An 8,419-nucleotide genomic window follows, 5' to 3' on the forward strand; every position below is an offset into this window, starting at 1 on the left:
TTCTTTTTTCCTCGCCTGTCCCATTTGGTTCTTTAGCCATCAGAATTGTTGTCTGAAGACCAACAAGGATACCCAATGGATTTACTTTGCCAAATGGATCATCGTGGCATTGCCGTATTGGTCCATTTGGTCGATCTTTGTTTTTATTATTTATTATATTTTATTTTCAGATGTTACAGACGGGACAGACATGAGTGAGGGATAGGAAAGGGAGAAAGAAAGAGGAAGGAAAGGAAAAACAGAAGGGGAGAGGGACAGTGAGAAAGGGGGGGAGAAAAAAAATAAAAATCTCCTGGATCACCTGTTGAGAGAAGAATAGAAAACAAGCAAAAAAAGACAAAAAAAACCCAAACAAAGCAACATACTAAACACAACACCATCGCATTAATCTAGCTAAGTGTAAACAGCAGTAAATACTAAATATTCAATGTTGTTGTGCAGCACGCAGGACAGATGTGCTTCGAAGTAGCAGCCAAGAAAGGTGTAATTTGGGTCTACGAGCAGTGAACACCCGTGTGCATACCTGTGTGGATCAGCGCGCTTGTATTCCAAAGGTTTCTCCATGTAACGATCTGCTAGGGAGTGTGAGGGGGCCACAGCCCCGTCCTCCAGGGTGTGAAGCAGGTATGGAGGAGATCAAAACTCCAGACATCCAGAGGCCCCCAGAACACAAGAGACCAAGGAAGACCAACAGAGGGGCAGCCGCGCCACTGTTCCAGTAAGAGCTGAGGAGAGTCCCAGATGAGGGCTCGCCCAGCAGCCGCGGAGCAGAAGTCAGGGGGAGTTGCAGTGACGCGCCCGTGAGCTCCGCCGGCCGCCAGCTGTGCCTGAGTGACCGAGCCCCAGGCCGAGAGGCCGGGGGCACCCCACCCCCGAAGAGGCCCGAGCGAGCCCCAGGCTCCAGGCCCCGATAAGCGGCCGCCAAGGAGTGAGCCAGTGTGTACCTGGACGCCCACCCCCAGACACAAAGAACCACCAACGCACCGACACCTGAGGGAGTCCGCCACCGGCAGGGGAAGTGGTGGTGGGCGGAGATAGGCCTCCAAACCTTGGAGGGCCTGAGGTGTCCCCAGAGAGGTGGCGTCTGATACCCAACCTGACATATAGACACAGACATACAGGCACACACAGACACAAACATCCATTCCCCCCCTCATGCTCTCATATGCACTCACTCCACACTCAACCAACGTGGAGACAGACATAAAGAGACGCTGTACACACGATCACACTCCCCAAGCGTACTCTACAAACCGGGTCTAGGTACCCTTGCCCCTGGAGGGGGGAACTGCACCCAGACCCAGGTGGTGTTACCCTTTTCCCTGCGGTGGGGAGAGGCAGACCACCCCGACTCCGTAGCAGCAGGGAGGCCCCACACTCCAGACCGCAGTCGGACGGCCAACTCCTCCTAGCCCCCCGCTCCAGCAGGCCGCAGAGAATGGGGGTGGGAGAAGACTCCAAACCTCCCTCCACCCGCTCATTGTAGTGTTGATGCATGTGTGTTCTAAGGTGCAATTAAAACCCAGGAGGGCATGGAGCTACCTGCCAAGGAGCAGCAGGTAAGCGCATAGTCCCTCCTGCTAGCCCTCAATGTCTAAGTGTATTTAAAATTGAGAGGTGGGCAACGACGCCAGGGGTGAGGTGTACACCCTGATGGTAATTTGGACTCCGTGATTGTGCCCACCCCCAAGATCCTATATGTATGTGTAATGAGAGTGTGAATAATGTGAATGTCTAAGTTGTGGGATAAAATTGAGGCAGAGGCAGCCAGAAGGGGACAGAGGGGGGGTAGCCTCCTCTGCACCCTGGTGACATACCCGTACTCCAAGGCCCTGCATGTGTGGGTGGTTGTGGTGGAGCGGGAAGAGGGAGGCAGCTGGAGATGGGGAGGGAAGGAAGGGAGGGGCAGGTAACCCCTCCCTGGGGCCAGCTCCCCCGCTGACCCCAGTAGGCACTCCCACACTCCGCGACCCGCCAGGGAAAGGGGGCCCAGGCCCATCAGACCGGGGCCCAGTGCAGCAGCGCCTCCCGGCCCCACAGAGCCCGGGACAGTCCACCCAACCCCACCACAGAGAAAACTGCACCCACCCCACCATCCACTCATCTTCCAGACTACATAAGACAGTAAACGCCCAGGCTGAGATCTTCCTCCACCTCTCCTGTATCTCCCCCTCCTGCAGAGAGAGTTCCTGAAGAGAGGAAAGCTCCTGCAAGATGTGACCATCTCCCCCACCAGTTGAAGAGCCCCCCAGGTGGTTCGACGCACCGGCGGCACCCTGCTCCAGGGCCGGGCCCCCATGCACCCACCCGCCCACAAACCCGGCAACACACCAACCAGGATCCAAGCCCCCGAGGCCCGGCCCGGGCCCCAGCCCAGAGACGGAGCGCCCCCAGAACCTCACGCCCATCCCGGACCCACCCAGGGCCAGCCAGGCTACCAGGTCAGTAACCCACGTCCGTCAGCACAGACCCTCCCCTAGCCCCGCTGCACGCAGCCGCGAGGAAACAGTCACCTGAGAGCCAACAGAGCCCCCAACCGGACATGACCGCTACCCCGGGTTGAGCCCCCCAAGGAAGATGCCTCCGGGGAACCCCCCGACGCCCTAAGCCTGTCCCTACCCCCACACCAATCACAACAGTGAAGGCGGGACCAAACTATGACCCCCCACCCCCACTAGGTGATGGAGCTGATCAAAGGAGCCCAGAGCAATTGATCTGATGTGGTGGCAGAGGCTGTATCAAGACTAATGTAATCTAATAGATAATTTCTATATTGGTTAGAATTAAGATTATTTTTATTTTTCCAGTTCATGAGGACTGTTTTCTTGGCTATGCATAGGGCAGTGAAAATCATATGGGCTATATTCTTTTCTGAAGTGACATTATCTAAGCTGCCCAGTAAACACACTAAGGGGGAGGTTGGAATTTTACATTTCAGACACTTTGATAAGTCTTCACATATCTCGCGCCAAAACTTCTGCACTGGTGGACAGAACCAAAGAGCGTGGGTGTAATTGTCTGGTGTATTGCCTTGACAGTGTGAGCAGTTGTTGGAAGATGTAAAGCCCATCTTGAACATCCGATGACCTGTATAGTGCACTCTATGTAGTATTTTGTATTGTATTAATTGCAGACTGGGATTTTTAATTAATTTAAAGGTTTTTAAGCAAATCTGAGACCAGAAGTTTTGGTCTAAGCTGACTGATAAATCTGCTTCCCACTTTGCAATAGGAAGGGATATTGATTCATCTAATTTAGAAAGTGTTCTGTATATTTTAGATAATAATTTGGGGGATTTAAGAGTAAGAAAATGTGCCGCACTTGGTGGTGTTTGTAATTCAACTTGACTGAGGTTAAATTTCTTTTTTACTATGGATTTAATTTGTTGATATTCTAAAAACCTTGTCTTGTTGATCCCATATTGTTCAACTAGTCTGTCAAATGGAATAAATTCTGTTCCCTCTAATATATGTTCTAAGTATTTAATTCCTTTACAACTCCATTCTGGGAAATTAATCATATTATTGTTTTGTAATATGTCAGGGTTATTCCAGATAGGTGTACGTTTGCATGGGATTAATGAAGACTCCGTTATTTTTAGAAACTCCCACCATGCTGTCAGAGAGAAGCTGATGTTGATACTTTTAAAGCATTCATGTCTTTTGATGTTTGAGCTAATAAATGGTAGGTCTGAAATCTCTAGATCCTTGCATAGTGCCTGTTCAACATCTAGCCAGGGCTCAACTAAGAAGGTATGTTTTAACCATTCTGAGATGAACTGAAGCCTTTTGGCTAAGAAGTATTGGTGAAAATTAGGCAGATCTAATCCTCCTCTATCCTTGGTTCTTTGTAGCGTTTTTAAGCTGATACGCGGGGGTTTATCTTTCCAAAGGAATTTGGAAATATATGAATCCAGAGATCTGAACCAATCTTGTGATGGTTTGTTAGGGATCATCAAAAATAAGTAATTTATTTTTGGCAAGATCATCATTTTTATAGTGGCGACCCTTCCCATGAGTGATATGGGTAAAGATTTCCATCTAGTCAGATCGCCTTCTACTTTCTTTAGAAGTGGGATGTGGTTTAATTTAGTTAAGTCTGAAAGCTTAGGAGAGACATTAATACCTAAATATTTAATATTTCCGGATTGCAGTGGGGCAGAGGAAGAATTATGGAAGGAGCAGTTAATGGGGAGAACTGTAGATTTTGGCCAGTTAATTGAATAATCTGAAACTCTTGAAAACCAGTTTATTAGACTAATTACCTCAGAGAGGTTGGTTTGTGTGTTTTGCAGAAAAAGCAACACATCATCCGCATAGAGACTGATTTTATGTTCTATGTTCTTACATTTTATGCCCTTAATTGTTGTAGCCTGTCTAAATGCTGCTGCTAGAGGTTCGATAAAAATTGCAAAAAGTGAAGGGGAGAGTGGGCATCCCTGTCTGGTGCCCCTCAGGAGACAGAAGCTGGAGGATGTCTGGTCATTTGTTCTGATACGAGCTGTTGGGGAATTGTATAATATTCTTATCCAGTTTATGAAAGAGTTTCCAAAACCAAATTTGTGTAAAGTTGCGAATAAAAATTTCCAGTTAACTCTGTCAAATGCTTTTTCTGCATCTAGAGATAATATTATGGTTTCGATGTTTTTATCGTATGAGTAGTCTATTAAATTAAGTAATCTACGAGTGTTTGTTGAGGAGTGCCGACCTTTTATGAAACCAGTTTGGTCAGGATGAATTAAGAGGGGGGTCATTTTCTCTAATCTCTTTGAGAGAGCTTTGCAGATTATTTTAAGGTCTACATTTAAAAGAGAAATTGGACGATAGCTTGAGGGAAATAAAGGGTCTTTGCCTGGTTTTAGCAGGAGACTAATGTTGGCAGAATTCATATTTGGTGGTAGTCTGCCATTTTCCTCGATTTCCTGCAACATGCTGTGGAATACTGGTGCCAAAATTATCCAGAATTCTTTGTAGAATTCTGCAGGGAAGCCATCTGGACCTGGAGCTGTCATGGTCCTGGGTCGTGCGACCCAGTGTTTTGTGTTTAGTCTATGTTGATGTTTATTGATTATTTAGGTTCATTGAGTTAGTCCAGCCATTTGTATATATCACCCTTGCGTCACGTCTCCCTTGCCCTTCGTGTGTTTATGTCTGTGTGTCTTGTACTGTCAAGTTCATGCTGTCAGTTATGTCACCTCCCCCCGTACTACTTCTCCCTGGTTCATGTCTCATGTTTCCTGTTTTACTTTGAAGGCCTGCATTCACTGTCAGTGTATTCAGTTTCACTCCTCCTGTCCTGTCGTTAAGTTCATGTGTGTCAGCTGCGTTCCCATGTGTGGCCACTTCCCCTGATCATCCCTCATGTGTATTTAGTCTCTGTGTTTCTTACAGTCTGTGTCGTGTCGTCTGTGTTACCACCTCTGTGTTCCGTATTTCAAGCCATAGCGTTTCCTTAGTTTATTTCCAGTTTAGGGTTTTGTTTTAACTGTTACTCTTATGCTGCCTTCACTCTGTTTTGTTCCTTTTCATCAGCCATAATAAACGGCTCGCTTTTGTTTAAATCCACTCCTGCATCCTCGCCTGTGTTCGCACCTGGGTCCACCACACACATTTCCGCACGGTCTGCCTCCGCAGACCGTGACAGGAGCCTTATTATTGGGCATACTTATCAGGGCTTCCTGGAGTTCACTTGGCGTCAGTGGCGAATCCAGTTCCATTGCTTGACTGTCTAGTAATTTTGGAAGAGTTACGTTGTCAAGAAACAGATCAATTTCATTTTTAGATGGGTTTATTTGTGGTGAGTATAAAGTTTCATAGAAATCCCTAAAAATGTTGTTTATTCTTCCAGGATCATATATTGTGTTCCCCGATAAATCTTTAGCAGCACATATAGTTGTTTTTTCTTTATTTATTTTTAGCTGGTTTGCTAGAAATCGACCTGATTTGTTACTGTGTTCAAAATTCTGCAAGCGAAGTCTTTGTATAAGGAATTGTGTTTTTTTTATTAATAATTTCATTTAATTCTAGTTTTGTTTTGCATATTTTGTTCAATGTTTCCTGATCTTGGTCGCACGCGTAGGCTTCTTCTAGTGATGTTTTTTTTCTAATTCCTGAATATTTTTGTTTTCTTTCTTTTTGTGTGATGAGAAAGAAATTATTTTACCTCTCATCACAGCTTTCCCTGCTTCCCATAGAACAGAAGCAGATATTCCGGGAGTGTCATTAAAGTCTAAATATGAAGTCCATTCCTTTTTAAAATATTTAATAAAGTCTTCATCTTTAAGTAGTGATATATTAAATCTCCAGTTTTTACTTGGCGTAGTATTATTCTTGTGCATTAGTGTTAAAGATACAGGAGCATGATCGCTGACAGCTATAGGATGAATCTCAGTGTCTGAAATGTCACACAGCAGTGAGCTGCTGACCAAAAAATAATCCAGACGAGAGTAAGAGTGATGAACATGCGAGAAAAAAGTATATTCCTTACTGTTGGGGTGAAGAGAGCGCCATGCATCGCAAAGACCAAAGTCGCTCATATACTGTTTGATTATATTTGTGGACTGCCAATTGCGCTGAGTTCCTGTTGTGTTGAGCCTATCCATGTCTTCATTTAGTCCAAGGTTGAGGTCACCGCCAAGAATGAGTGTGCAATCAAGGTGTTCAGAGAGTGCACTAAAAAATCCGTGGAAGAATGAGGGTTCATCAACATTTGGACCATATATACTTACAATACATAGTTTTTTTTTGTTCAATATTGATAATTTAATAATAAGGAATCTACCCTCTGGATCTATAACTGTATCGAGTACTGTAAAATTAACATTTTTATGTATTAAAATTGCTACTCCCCGTTGTCTAGAATTATAACCGGCTGCAAACACGTTAGGAAACTCAGGTGTTTTAAGTTCGTTTAAACCTGTGACAGGTCTGTGAGTTTCTTGTAATAAAACAACATCTGCCTGTAGTTTTTTTTTTTTTAAGCTGGTTAAATATCTTTAACCTCTTTCCTCTGGAGCCAGCTCCATTTACACTCCATGTGACAAACCTCAGCATGCCCATAATTGTGTGTGTATGTCTAATGATGTACGCTGGGTGTTTCGTTTAGACAGGTGGAGAGAATGTGGAAACATCACTTGTTTGTAAATAGAAAGAGAAAAAGAAGTGTGGTGAGAGGCTCCATAAGTCTGACTATGTGTGTGAATATTCACTAATATGAACAAGCGTGGCTTGTGTTATGTGTCCTGCAAGTCTGTGCGTGCTGTGAGGCTGTTGTGAATGTGCTGCCGTTGAGCTGATGTGTTTGCGTGATCGTGGTGTGAAAATATGGAGAAATAGAGGGTGTTGTTTGTAGGTGAGTGGGGAAGTAGGTGACCACAGCAGTGAAAGACAAGAGAAAGAAAGAAACCACATGAACTGTGAGCAACAACAACAAAAAAGAAACGAAACGGAAACATTCCAATTAAAGCAATGACGGAGGGTGACGGTGTTATATCTGCTATGACATCATATTGATATTACTAGGTTAAACCCATGTTAAAAGAGAAAGTGTGAATGAATAAGAAAAGAGTGTAGCGGGTTCTTATCTGGAGTGCAGTCAATATAACCACGATGTGGTGCCGGGGTCGCGGTAGAGCTGTCCGTCCACGTAGAGCCGGTCCACGGCGATGACAGCACGGGAGCCTTTCTGGATGAAGCTACGTCGAACTGGGAACAGGACCTTGCGTCGTTCCAGGATCTCTTTGGGGAACTGGTCGTTCACGCTGACGTCCGTTCCTTTCAGCTCTCTGCCGCGACTCTTCACCTGTTCCTTCTGTTTGAATTGACCGAATTTGGCCACAATAGGCCGTGGTCTCCCGGTCCGCGACCGCACGCCCCCCAAGCGATGTACTCTATCGAAGTTGATGTTCTTTACGGTGTCCTCCGGCAGCTTCAGGTGGATTTTAATGAAGCTTTTCACCGTTGCCTCTGCGTCCTCTCCGGCAGTTTCTGGAATACCAGAAAACACAAGATGCTCATGCTACGGGCTTGTAGATCGATAACGGACTCTTTTATTTTTTTTATTTTCAATGTTTAGCTGGGTCACGTTATCGGTGAGAGATTTGACCGACTCCCGTAGCGTGGCATTTTCAGCGGCAAGCGTTTCCACCTGCTGCTGGCTGAATTCCAGGGATTCTCTCAGAGATTTAAATTCCCAGTGTAAAATCTCCACCAGGGACAGCCTCGCATCGAAACTAGACAATCGCTTGTCGATTGACTCCAGGATGTCTGCGATGTCTTTGCCGGCAGGCGATGTTGTACCGGGGGAGTCTGCCGGGCGACATCTCTTCGGGGAAGATGCACTCTGGGCCTTCTTCATTACTAAATCTTGAAAACAGCGGTCGATGTAATCTTGGAGAGCGTCTAAACTCTCCCCGTTGTCC

This window comes from Copadichromis virginalis, linkage group LG18, assembly GCF_057382275.1.
Source record: "Copadichromis virginalis isolate Kocher_CV1m ecotype Utaka linkage group LG18, C_Virginalis_male_GT1.1, whole genome shotgun sequence".
NCBI classification, from domain to species: domain Eukaryota; kingdom Metazoa; phylum Chordata; class Actinopteri; order Cichliformes; family Cichlidae; genus Copadichromis; species Copadichromis virginalis.